This window comes from Colossoma macropomum, unplaced genomic scaffold (genome assembly GCF_904425465.1).
Source record: "Colossoma macropomum unplaced genomic scaffold, Colossoma_macropomum, whole genome shotgun sequence".
NCBI lineage: Eukaryota > Metazoa > Chordata > Actinopteri > Characiformes > Serrasalmidae > Colossoma > Colossoma macropomum.
The window spans coordinates 14795347-14808671 of NW_023494797.1; the positions used below are offsets into that span (position 1 = coordinate 14795347).

Sequence of the window (13325 nt, forward strand, 5' to 3'; positions counted from 1 at the left end):
TCTGTTACAACTAAACAGGCTGTTTTTGTTACTGTCCTTTTAAGACTAACCCATATGCTGATTGGTCGCACTGTATTGTGCCCGGGTCTGAGCTGAAACACTCCTTATAACGTCACTGTGAATGGGCGAAGCCAAGCTGCTGTAGGCTGAGTAGGTAGACGTATATACATGGGCCCAATCCCATTTCATCCTTTGGCCCCACCACTTAGCCCTTACCCCTCCGGGGTAGTGTGTCCTTATTTTTTGTTAAGATAGAGGGGTCAGGTGAAACATAACCCCTCAAACCTTGGTTTTTCAGAGATTCACTCCAAACAGAGTGCTATGAGAAAAAAAGAAAAGCCGGCAAGATGGCTGAACAAACGACCAAAGAAACCCACAAATGTATTTTCTCTGTTAAAATATGATAACCATTGTATTTTCTTAGCTTAATGTTGTTTCAATGTATGATGGTCCTTTTCTTTATAAAAAGAAAAAAAATCACCAGTAGTATGCTAACGTCTCGGTAGTTAGCTAGCTAAATGTCCCGTTCCACCCTAAACAGTTCAGCAGTTCTGATGCCTGAGGCGCCAGAACGTAAATGCTGCACCATTTAAGGTGGAACAGGAAAATTCGAAGCTGGCGAATAGCTGACTTTAGCTTCATAACACCAAAGAATTAAGGCATATGGTTCTCTAAATGTAACTAAAGCCCAGCAGCGAGGAGCTGAACTTTACCCTCCTCTGCTGTCACTGCAGACTGGCAGGGTCGCCTACAGAGCAGCGCTGGTAGCTGTTAATGAAGTAATGTCCTTCTTTATTTGAAGGTCCCATTTCATAAGAGAAGATTTCAACCACTAACCCTTGTAACTCAGTTCCAAGGGGCAAGATGACACTCGAAAACAAAGGATAGCGGTAAAAATCAGAAATGGGATTGTTATTCATGACACCACAAAAACAGTGAATTCAAAATAGGCTGTTTTTGCAGTTTAGTTTCCATATATGGACTGTATGGACTGAGGAGTGAACGGCGGCGTTTACATACTACATCAAATGTATTTTTTTAAAAATGTTATAAACTCTTCGTAAATTATTAATATTATGTGTTAATAAACTCATGCCTATATCGCTAAAAGAAAAAAAAAAACAATTAATGAATGACTTCAATACTGATATACTAGCATATCACCCAGCTCTGACAACAGAGTCAAGCAATCAACAGTCAGCATGTAGAGGAATCCAGCTTCACTTGAGACAGAAACACACAGTCATTCAGGTCAGGCTGCTCTCCAGAAACATGGCTGACCTCCAACTAGGCCCTGGGGAGGCGCAATGCATTGTGGGTGCTGTTCCATTGCTGGCAGTCTTGATGACATCATTAAAGCTGCCGTTGGGAGTAACGCAAGGACAGAGAGAGCAGAACAGGCCTGCATGTATCAAAGCTCCAACAGAGAGTCTTACTGCTTAGCACTGCCTCTCTCCTCTTAACCCTTAGAGGCTGTACTGTCATTTCACAATTCATTTCATTTACAATACAATTCATATAAAATTGTCATAATTACAGAATTAGTCACTATTTAATGCATTTACTGTCACTTTACATTCTATATTGACAGCTACATGCTTGCACTTCTATTTTTGAGTGTTGTTTCATGTCTTAAGCATTGTAATGGTTTTTGTCTACAATTTAGAAATTGTTATTATTTTTACACACTGTCAACCACCTGAAAAAAAATAAATGATTAATCTTGATTGTGTGTAGTTAATCATGATTAAATGCATTTCTTTTATTTGGCCAAAGATCCCCCCCCCCCATTTAAAAAGCAGTGCATTTTGTTATATGAGCAGAGAAAATATGCTGAATCAGTATAATATGTATTTATTACTATAAATTATTTAATAATCTTACTTTTCTTGTGTGACTGAGTTTTACATGAACGTGATTTTCACAGAGCGAACATGGTTTCCAGTTTCCATCACAGTGACAGCAACACGTTCCAACCAATTAGAAATATATATCATATATACAGTCAAAGGTTCAGCTTCTCCGTGATTGTAAGCTCTCGTTCTTGTTGCTTTTGTTAGCTTGCTGCTCATTTATTTATCCACAGATTTCCCATGAGCACTGTCCAGCATAGTCTGATTAAGGTATGAATTTGAAAGCCAATTTAAAGCTGCATTTGTAGAATTGCAGATTATATTAAAGCAACATACAGCGCGCTGCAGCTGGGCCTCAGCCTGCACTACTATAGAAGGACTGAAAGGTGAAACTGGGAAAATCCATTAACAGTGTTAAAAAAAAAAAAGTTGCATTAATGATTTACCATATTAAGGTGTTAATGCACTAAAGTTGACAGCACTATGAAACATAATTACATAATTATATAGTTATTGTAAAGTACTTACATTTACATTCAGTTTACATTTCATATTAACAGTGTCGGCACTTCCAGCTATTTCTGTGTGTTTCCAAAAAAGTGACGAAAACATGGCAAAAATGTAAAGGGTGTGTTTTTTTCTACACTGTATACACAACAAATAACTCTTCATCAAATCCAAATCATAATAAAATATGTCCTCTTACAAACACAAACATAATTTTATAAATGTCTACGCTTGTTTTAAATGAATGACGAGTGAAGAATAATTTAATAAAATTACAGAAATAAGTGCTGCTGGAGTTTTTAAACACCTCAGTGTCGCTGCTGGACTGAGAATAGTCCACCAACCAAAAATATCCAGCCAACAGCATCCTGTGGGCAGCGTCCTGTGACCACTGATGAAGGACTAGAGGATGACCAACACAAACTGTGCAGCACCAGACGAGCTATCATCTCTGACTTTACATCTACAAGGTGGACTGACAAGGTAGGAGTGTCTAATAGAGTGGACAGTGAGGTGTTTAAAAACTCCAGCAGCATTGCTGTGTCTGATCCACTCGTACCAGCACAACACACACCATCACACCACCACCACATCAGTGTTACTGCAGTGCTGAGAATGATCCACCACCCAAATAGCACCTGCTCTGTGGTGGTCCATGGGGGTCCTGACCATTGAAGAACAGGGTAACAAAGTATGCAGGGAAACAGATGGACTACGGTCTGTAATTGTAGAACTGCAAGGTGCTCCTATATGGTCAGTGGAGCTGATTAAATGGACAAAGAGACCTCAGTGCTGAGTGAGTGTATACTGTACACTTTCTTTGTTAAGTGCTGAGTGCAGGCTCCTGGAGTTCAGCACAGGTTCCTAAAAAAAGATCCAGCTTGTCCTGAAGGCATCACATGCACCGGGTCATGAGGCTCCAGGAGCCAGGAGGAAGGCCCCAGGCTAAGACACGGCCAGGTCAGACACGGAGCTAAAGCCCCAGAAAGAAAAGGCCAGAGTGGACAACACTGCTCATCCACTATTCATCACACAGAACTGCCTTTAGTGGTTCAACACTGCAAGCATCTCTCCTGAAAGTATTGGTGAGGTGTTAACGTTGCCATGGTGACATCAGTCTGCTGCACCTGGAGCTCCTTTCTGCATAATTAATTTGTTATCATGTAAACAAAGTCATTCAGAGCGGTTTGGTGTGAAACGCTTCGTTCTAGAGAAACTTAGAGGCAGAGTTGTTTGCAATGGTGGTGACAGAAGATACGTTTCACTATAGAGATTTTTTTTAATTATATAATCCACATATGATGGTGTGGTGTATGCAGGGCGGGGGCGGCACAGTGGCGCAGTGGGTATCGCTGTCGCCTCGCAGCAAGAAGGGCCTCGGTTCGATTCCTGGCCTGGTGACCAGGGTCATTTCTGTGTGGAGTTTGCCTGTTCTCCCCGTGTCTGCGTGGGTTTCCTCCGGGTACTCCGGTTTCCTCCCACAGTGCAAAAACATGCAGTCAGGCCAATTGGACGTGCTAAATTGCCCCTAGGTGTGAGTGTGTGTGTGTGTGTGAATGTGTATGTCTGTCTGTCTGCCCTGCGATGGACTGGCGGCCTGTCCAGGGTGTACCCTGCCTTCCGCCCAATGACAGCTGGGATAGGCCCCAGCACCCCACCGCGACCCAGAAGGATAAGCGGTTTAGATGATGGATGGATGGATGGTGTATGCAGGGCCTTTTAAGGCCAAACAGACCCCAAAGAAAACTTACATTTTTCACATTCACTATTTTAGCATCATCAGCATTACATATAAACACTCAGAAGACATGTGTAGGTTCACTGGTGGTTTTGGATAGTAAATAAAATGGCTATATTTGTGTTGTAGACATGCTGACCCCTGGTTCCCATCACCACCACTCTAATGAAATCTGAGTCAGTAAGTTTCTCCATAATGAAACATTTCGCACCAAACCACTCTGAACGACTTCTTGACATCTTAATAAACAAATTATCCAGAAATGTGGAAATCTGTGAGATTTATTTTTAAATGAATTGTGCTGTCTTTATGTGAAGGAATATTTCTTTACTTTAGTATTTAAGTAGTTCTTTTTTTAAAGTTTCCCTTGTTTTTATTGGAATATTGTTGTTACTTTTTTGTGCATTTTAATTTTAATTACTGATAAATCCCCTTCTTGGCGAGTGCTTTTATTTGTTGTATTTCTATTATTTGTTTATTTTATTTTTGATTATCTTTTTTTCTCTTCTTCCTCTGTTGTTTTGTATGAAAGGTGCTATATAAATAAAGATCATTATTATTTTTTTTTTTAAAGGGTTCTATATAGCGCCCAAAAGGGTTCTTCCATTGTTACAGGCTTGATATCGTAACAACAGAAGAACACTTTTAAGTGCTATATAGAATCCTTATCTACAGCACATTCTAAAGAACGCTTTAATCAGTTAAGGGTTCTTTAATCAGTTTAGGGTTCTTTCATGGTTCTTTATAGAACTATTTTCTTTACTAAAGAACCCTTGAAGAACCATCTTTTTTTAAGAGTATACACAATTGGTCCCATCCATTGTAAATCATTATTAGTTGACTCCTCTGTCACTTCCTTATAGTGTTGGTGGTTAATCTGACATGTAAGGCCTTCTGTCCAGCTCCTGAAGGCCTAACCAATGGGAAAGCTCACTTAGCTGCATCTATGTACAGGGAAAAAAGTCCTGATTGGATACAAATATAGAGAGATAAAAAATTGGACCCTTTTGTTTCAAACCACAACTTAACATTAAATAAGAGTATTACTATAACACTTAAAACAAGCAAGATAATATTAAATAATATTAAAAAATAAGTGTACTAAATATTAAAAACACATATATAGAATGTTTTTCAGACATAATGTATTTCAGACATAACAGCTAGAAATTTTTTGGTTAAAAATCAGATTGCATGGTCAGATTTGTTGTATAATACAGCACAACGCAAACAAGCTGACATAAGAACACACACTTTCCAACTTGAATAATCCTCCCACGCCCGACTCCCTCTCCCGCAGACTCAGTCTCTCCAACCGCTATGCTAACCTTTCTTTGTTTGTGAGGGTGTAAGCTGAGTCACAGGCTGGGAGCTGAAATCAGGGGTTTCCCAGCTCAACTCTGAGACACACCTGAACTTTCCTCCACTGGAGCTGCACCAGGAGTCCATTCAGTTCATGCAGCTCACATTTCACAACTGAGTGCGCCTGAGTAAACACACTGTCCTCCAAAAGTTCGGGGTCAGCTCACTTTTTCAAAAGTGTTTCATACAAATGAGCATGTTTCAATTGCAAGTTGGCCGTTTCTTACCATATTAAAGCCAAAGCAGGTTTATTTAGTGGAAAAACAATATCACACATTAGTGACCACATAAGTGACGGTGCTAGCTTTAGAAAAAAGCCAAAGGCCACACATTGATCCCCTAGTTGTGACGTCAGCACTCATCGGCTCTCAAACCTTTCAGCTGTTTAAACTATCTTTGGGTCAAAAGAGTCTTTAACAATAGTTTGGAAAAGAAAGCTTTCAAATGATTATTTAAAACCTGTTCTTCACACCAAAGAGGACACTTTAATGGTCATGAAGCTGAGTGTCTAAAGGATTAGCACATAGCTGGTTAAAGCTAACTAAACCATTTAAACCTGTTTTATTCTTAATTAAATGACAAGTAACAGTGAAAATCATCAAGCATTAGTCAGAACATGTCAAAAGGAGGCAAACTTTTATGGGTGAGTATGTTTATGTGTCAAGTCTTTTGCAGCACACTGGAGCTTTTAAGTGATGAATGGACGCTAGCTGTGGGCGGACCCACAAAAAACGGGGGCATTTAGGGTCACAGCTAAGCGCTATGGATAAAAGAAGCGTTCCATTGAGTCATGCCGCTCACACACACACACAGTCCGTTTTAGCCCCTACTGCTGGCTCCTCAACAATGACCACTTGGGATCTGTTCATGAATTTTTATCTGATTCCAATTTCTTTACAGCCAAATTGGCCTACAGCCATTTTCTGGGCAATTTCTGTGGCTCTTTTTTTCCTGTGTGGATTAAATGAACACATCAAACACACTAGTACAAGTAAATAACATTATTTGCTCTTTAATAAGCCAAACAGGCTTTTTAGAACACATTTAGGCAAAAATAAATCAAAGTGCTATACGGAGTCTGTTTACACTTTGTACTGGTGCATTTTTGGTGATCGGATCACACTCGGATTTCACTTTGTTTGCATTGTGATCTGATTACGAACGGCTAACTGAAACCACATTCGGGGGTCGTCAGAGACGGACCTTGACCACATTTAACACAAGTATAAATGTGTTATCGTTATCCATATACAGTTACGTGAGTTTGCCTAGTGCTGAGTGGCAGAGTGAGGGGATTAACAAGGAAAGACTGAGAATATGCAAGGCTGCAGTTCTCCCAAAACCAAAAACACTCTGGGGTGATGAAAGTGTGCGAGCCGAGCTTGTCGACATGAATCATAACAGGAAAAAATGCAAACAAAAGTAAGATGGAAACTATGCATGTGCTGATGTGCTTTTTTTTGCGTGGGCAAAGTAAAATTGAATCTAATCTGGTAAAACTGGTCTGCACTTTAGTGAGAAGTCAAAGTTGATCGAGATACAATCAGGGCACGAAACACATGTTAACGCAAGGTGTACACAAGTGTAAACACAGTGAGCCATGCATAATTATGCCACAGCATTTTGCTACAGGTGAAGCAGCAGCATTCAAACACAGCACAAGTGCACTTACCTGCCTCACATCATTTACCTCATATAACTGCAACACACAGACCGACCAAAAACTAAATATACTGGCTTATTCTGATCGCGTGTCTGGATGTCCATAGTTGGCTAATTTCTATCATGCATCCTCAATGACCACAAGATCCTTGGATTCCTCTAGCAGTGGATAATCTATGGTCTGCACTAGTGTATCAGTACTGGTGTCACATTACAATACTGATGTTTAGTTTTACTGATATTTATAGATAACAAAAACTACGTTTTTCAGTTTTTAACATAATTTAAAAAATGCCTGTTGTCTTTTACACTGTGTGTAAATTTCACAATCAATGGACCAAAAGAAACGGCTCAAAATGACCTGGAAAAAATTCTGGTTCCATTGACTTCCACTAAAACTAAACTATGTATTTTGTTTCTCCTGTAAAGTTACCATTTTGGAGATACGAAGTTTTGTTCCGACAGCAGAGACATCATGTCAGTTCAATGTTTAGGTCTCAACCGCTGCTGCTGCTGCTTATCCAAGCCACTTATCCTTCTGGGTCACAAGGGGTGCTGGAGCCTATCCCAGCGGTCATAGGACAGAAGGCAGGAAACACCCTGGGCAGGTTGCCAGTCCATCGCAGGGCACATACATTCACACCTAGGGGCAATTTAGCATATAAGATTGGCCTGCATGTCTTTGGACCGTGGGAGGAAACCGGAGCACCCGGAGGAGCGCAGACAAGGGGAGAACATGCAAACTCCACGCAGAAAGGACCCTGGCCGCCCGGCCGCGGAATCGAACCCAGGCTCTTCTTTGCTGCCACCCAGATATGATGACAATAGTACATTCACCCCCCTTCTTTGTAAGACAAGTCCCTCAACAAGTTTTGAGTGAGTTCTCTTTGTGCACTCTTTCAACGCAATCAGATTCATCCACTCATGAACCCATGTTACAAAATGTTCTTCGCACGTTCCACAAGAGAGGGCTAAAACCCCCCAAATCTTACAGAGCACACCATTAAACTGCAGTGTATGTTATTTACTGGGTGCTTCATATTGTTTTGAAGAACAGCTCAAAACTCAAACGCTAAATGAGCAAGTTTCCATTCTGGAAATGTATTTTCTGTCTGGTTAACATTTATAACACAATGTAAGGTTCTTTTTTGTGTCATTTTAAGACTAAATTAGTACAAAAGAGTCCAATCAAAAATAGCTCTGTCAGGTTTTTCAGAAACACTTTGAGCACAGAGTAGCTGCCCTCATTAAGAATGGGCTTAACTTTTTCAAAGATGCACCGAAATGAAAATCCTTGGCTGACACCATAATTCAGGACACACTGGGCTACCAAAATGAACCTGAAAAAAGCTGACAAAAACCAGTTTACATAAAATAAACATTACAGTATGTTGGCTAAAGCATGTGTCACGAATTCCAGCGTCCTCCATAACAGAGAGCAGTTGGTCATCCAAAACAATGAGTTCTATTACTTTTAGTCATTCTTTGCCCTGTGGCTCTGTCGTTTGTGAATGTTTTCATTATTTAAAAAAGCTGAGGTTACAGATGGTGTCGACGAGCACGCAGGTTTTATCCTTTCGGCTTTAGTCTTTTTTCTATAATCTGCGTTTAAAGCGGGATGTTGTGTTTTCAAGTGGCATCAAACGTGCAGTGGAGAAGTTCTTGGGTGTAGTATCTCCTCATGACACTCAACATGAACAGGGATTATAAATCGCTTGTCTAATGTTCCTCATAGAAACCACAGAAAATCTAAATGCGGCTGATATTTTCACTGCTGATCTACTGCTGCTCCAGCTGTTTGAATGAGGCTGCAGTGACTGTCGCTAACAGCACTAATTACCATTCCTCACTCTCATAATCATTCAAAATACTTGTAACATCTTAGATATGAACACTTTATTGTAGACCTTTATCAGTTCGATTTTCTCTTTCTGAACTCAAACCTGAAAAATTTACCATTTTCAGTTGAAAACTTTCATTCATATTAATGCAAACTTCAATAACATCTGATATTGTGAAACCACAATATATTTAGAAAATATCTCGATACTGAATTTTATCAGTATCATCCACCACTACTTTCCTCCAACACAACCCAACTCTACATTGGCTCACCAATGTACACCCGGGCGTGTGGTTTACTGTGGGTAACGTATAATTATCTTTTTTTAAAGGACCTGATCACACGCATGCACACTCCCCAGCCTATTCGTTTCAGTCTCTTCAAGTGCACTGGGAAGCTATAACCCTCAAACACGTTTTACTGCAAAACATACGTCCAGAGAGGAAGAGAAAGGAAATAATGAATGCTGGAAGGAAAATTGAAGAGCAGTTATTTCTCAGGTGACTGACCGTGGCAAAGAACAAGTACAGCAAACAAGAACAGTCCAACACAATTACAAAGAGCGAGGTATTATGGTAGATGTGCAATGCAATGTATAAACCCTTGGGGTGCAAATTTTGTCTTTTCACCGATAACTGACCGCTCTGGTTCTGAAATCTGAGCCAGCACCTCAATCGGAGTAGATCCGATTGAGGCCATTTGGAATACAGTTTCTATCCGACTGAACGAGGTGGGTAATCCTGTAAATATTCTGTTAAATAGAAGAATAATAACCGTGTAAACGCCTGTATCTGATTACATTCCCTATCGGAAAGTTTAAGTACGTTCTGTATGTCCGTCACATCATAGTGAAAGTTTATACCGTTCAACATGGCGGAGCAGAAACTGGTCTGCAGAGGAGACGAAGTTTATGCTCTGATCTTTAAAAGACGGCGGTGGGACGGACGTCCAGCTTATGTGTCTCAGAACACGACGTCTTCCTCTCGGCCTTCTCTAATAAGGACATGTGAAGGATGTTTTACTGAGTCTGACATCATTTTAAAGCAATTAAAAACACAAGCGCTGCGCACTGCTGCTCATCTCACTCTGACTGGACTCACGTGATGCTCATTGTCATGGTAACGTTTAAACTAAGCGGTTCTCTACGCGTGCGCGTCATTTTGGATCGGATTACTTGTAGTGAGCATGTAAACTGAGATTTTCATCAGATTGTTGAGTAGAGTGACAGATAAACACCTCAGTCTTAATCTATAATCAGAATTTATTCAACCAAAATTGGCAAAAAGCTTTGCATGTAAACACAGACACTGACTTATGTCTAAAGCAAAAATCCAAATTGGTCAGAAGGGTCACGCGTAGATGAATACATATTTTAAATTTTATTTCATTTACTCCTTCATGGTTAAATGATGTTTTGTTGATTTTCTAAGTAGAAATAAGTTAACACATCATATTGAGGGGAAAACAAAAAACCATAATTGTAACTGTTTAAAAGTTTTGGCACATTTTGTATATTTTACGTTTTACTTTTTTCCAATATGTTAAACTCAAACAGAAACTGCAATAAAATTTGACCGGGAGTGTTCATACTTTTGCATTCGACAGCATTTTTTTTTCGACAGTGTTTTTAAACTGCTTTCTATAACCTGCATTTAAAGTAAATCTTTTTAAATGAAGACTTAGTTTATCTTAATGTATTAGTTAAAAATTCATCTCAATAAAATATTTTAGTCATTATCATACAGCTAAGTTCAGCTTTGTGGTTTGGCATTTTTTTTTATTTAGGTTGCCTTTTTTCTGATTCTACTTAATCATTAAAAAAACTAATTTATAGGACTTTTTAGCGTAATTCACACATGCAAAGTCCTTTAAAACACTATTAGGTTCAATATTTCAGGCCAATCCATTCCAGTCTACTCAGCTTTTAGAAGTAAAAGTATCTGCTGATCTGAGAGCAACTTCACTCTGATTTGTGCACTGGTCCCAAAACCCTCATGTGGACTGGACGTGGCCGCCCAGGCTAAACAATAGCAGGAAAAAGAGGAGAACCTGAGAGACACCTCTTCTAAATATGGACTACAGAGCAGACCAGGAGACAAACAGTCTATGGAACCTTAATCTGAGAACAGATCCGTTCAGGAAAACAGCCAGAAACGATTCTCTCACTCAGGTTACCATGAATGAAGCCCTCTCTGAAACAGGACTTCACACAGCTCATACATACAGCACTGTGCAAAAGTCTTAGACCCCTGAGAAAATACATTTTTCCAACAGTAGGTATTTATTTATTTAAAAAAATAATAACACTAGAATAAATGCAAATGAACGATCTGATGTGTTTGCTCTCAGTGAGTGTGTTAGCTCAACCATTCCCAAAGCTCTACTCGAGGAAGCCCAGTATGTACAGTTACCTTCCAATTACAGTTACCTAGTTTATCTAATCAACACTTCATTAAAAAAATCAGGTGTGGCTGAAAGACTTTAACAAACCCAAACAGTGGCTGGAGCGCAGAGACTCTGATTATATGTACTGTACATGTTCCTTTGTAATATTCTGTATTGAAACACATTCCAGCATTTTTCTGAGCCGAATCCATCGATGTAGAATATAAGTGGAGGTCCTTAGGATTAAGACAAACAAAAGATTTTAACGAAAAATATTCAAAATTAAATCTTGACCTCAGAAGCAAAATCGTATCCAACCTAAAAGTGCTTGTACTGTTAATGAATATGCTAATGTAAGTAGTCGACTTTGATCCTGACATGAGTCCTTCAATATTGAGTATCTGCACATATTTTTGTATTTTTGTAAATGATACAGCCACACAGTGCACAGCTCGCATAAGCTCTCCGGACAAAAATTTAGTCACCTTATGTGTTCAAGGTGGTAGTAACTTCTGAGTTACTATCTTCTTTAAGGCTCCTGCAGATGATGTTGCACAAAGATGACTGGGCTATAAATACCTGCTGGGTATGTGACGAGATTCATAGATTGAGAAGAGGTGGTACATGGCACTGAATGTCTTGTTCCGTGTGTGGAAGGCCACAGTGTGAAGGAAGTAGCTGAATTTGCAGGGGTATCGAAGCGTACAGTCATACGGGTCGACCAGCAGGGGCAAAAATCCTGGTCTACAGGAAACTCTCATCAGAATTGTGGCTTAAAGACGAAACTGACCGACAGGGACTGCTGCCGTGTTTCACGGCTTGTAAAAAAAAACATTTCCCTGCAGAGTGTTCCTTCAGAAATGGGTTGTGAAGGATCTGCCTTGACTTCTAGAAGCAATTCTTGCCTGAAAGCAAAGCGATTTTTATTCACAAGCTCCCTGGACAAAAAACTAGTCACCACCTGCAACATGCAAGGTGATTAATTTTTTGTCCGGGGAGCTTACATTAAAGTTAACTTAGTTTAGCTAGTTTAAGACCAGGTAGGCAAGTGGTTTAAAATGCTGCAGTAAAAAAATGTGCAAGCTCTTTTCTTTTAGCATAAAAATAAAAGTTTTGAGTTTCGAATGCACTGTTTTTTTTTCATGACTAACATACATTTCTCAATTTTGAACATACCATTACTGTTATCATTAAGTGTAATTATCATGGCTTCCATGTTCGGCCTCCATGTTTTGACAAAAAAGCTGAAGTTAAAACTCTGTCCGTTAGACAGTTTTCATTTATTTTCCACTAACAGTTTCACACTGTATACATTTACACTGCTTGTTAACTTGAAAATGCACATCACTGACAAAGTTAATGTCTGTGATAATGTCTATTTACATTAGCTTTCACAACATTGGTGTAAACTGAGATCAATAGGGGGTAAAATAGCCTTAAAGGACTGGAATTTGAGGCTTATCGTAGGCAGTACTGACTCAGTAACACCTAGAATCTCCAATACCACCCTTCTGATCAAACTGGGACATCATCAACTGGTACAGGAGCAACCAAACAATCAAAAAAAGTAAATCAATTAAAAACTGACTGGCAGCAACAGTGGAGTGCACAGGAAAAACGCAGCGCTGGGACAAAACAGGTGAGACTGTTTAAAGAAAAATAACAATCACAGGATGTCTTTGACCACATAAAACCCAGCCAGATGCCAGCAGCTGGCATCGTCGCACTAACTTCCCTTTGTGGAACGTCAGAGCACACAGACCAAACAACCTGAAACCGCTGCTTTAAAGTAAAAGTCAAACTAACTGTGCTGTGTGTCGCAAAAAAAATGGCTTCATGCAAATTGGCATGAAACGAAAGTAGAAACAGAGTGTGTAGACACTGACAGCGTACGTGTGCAGAGCTTCGGGCGTAATCACATGCCACTAGTTACATGACACAGCCCACATTGCCTTTACATACCCCCCACCCACAG

General features: G+C 39.7%; 1 protein-coding gene across 1 annotated transcript in view; it reads right to left on the minus strand.

The window, feature by feature from the left end:
- adam10a (ADAM metallopeptidase domain 10a) overlaps nucleotides 1-13325 on the minus strand; it is a 138820-nt gene that overhangs the window by 82159 nt on the left and 43336 nt on the right. The gene's annotated exons all lie outside the window — the stretch shown is intronic.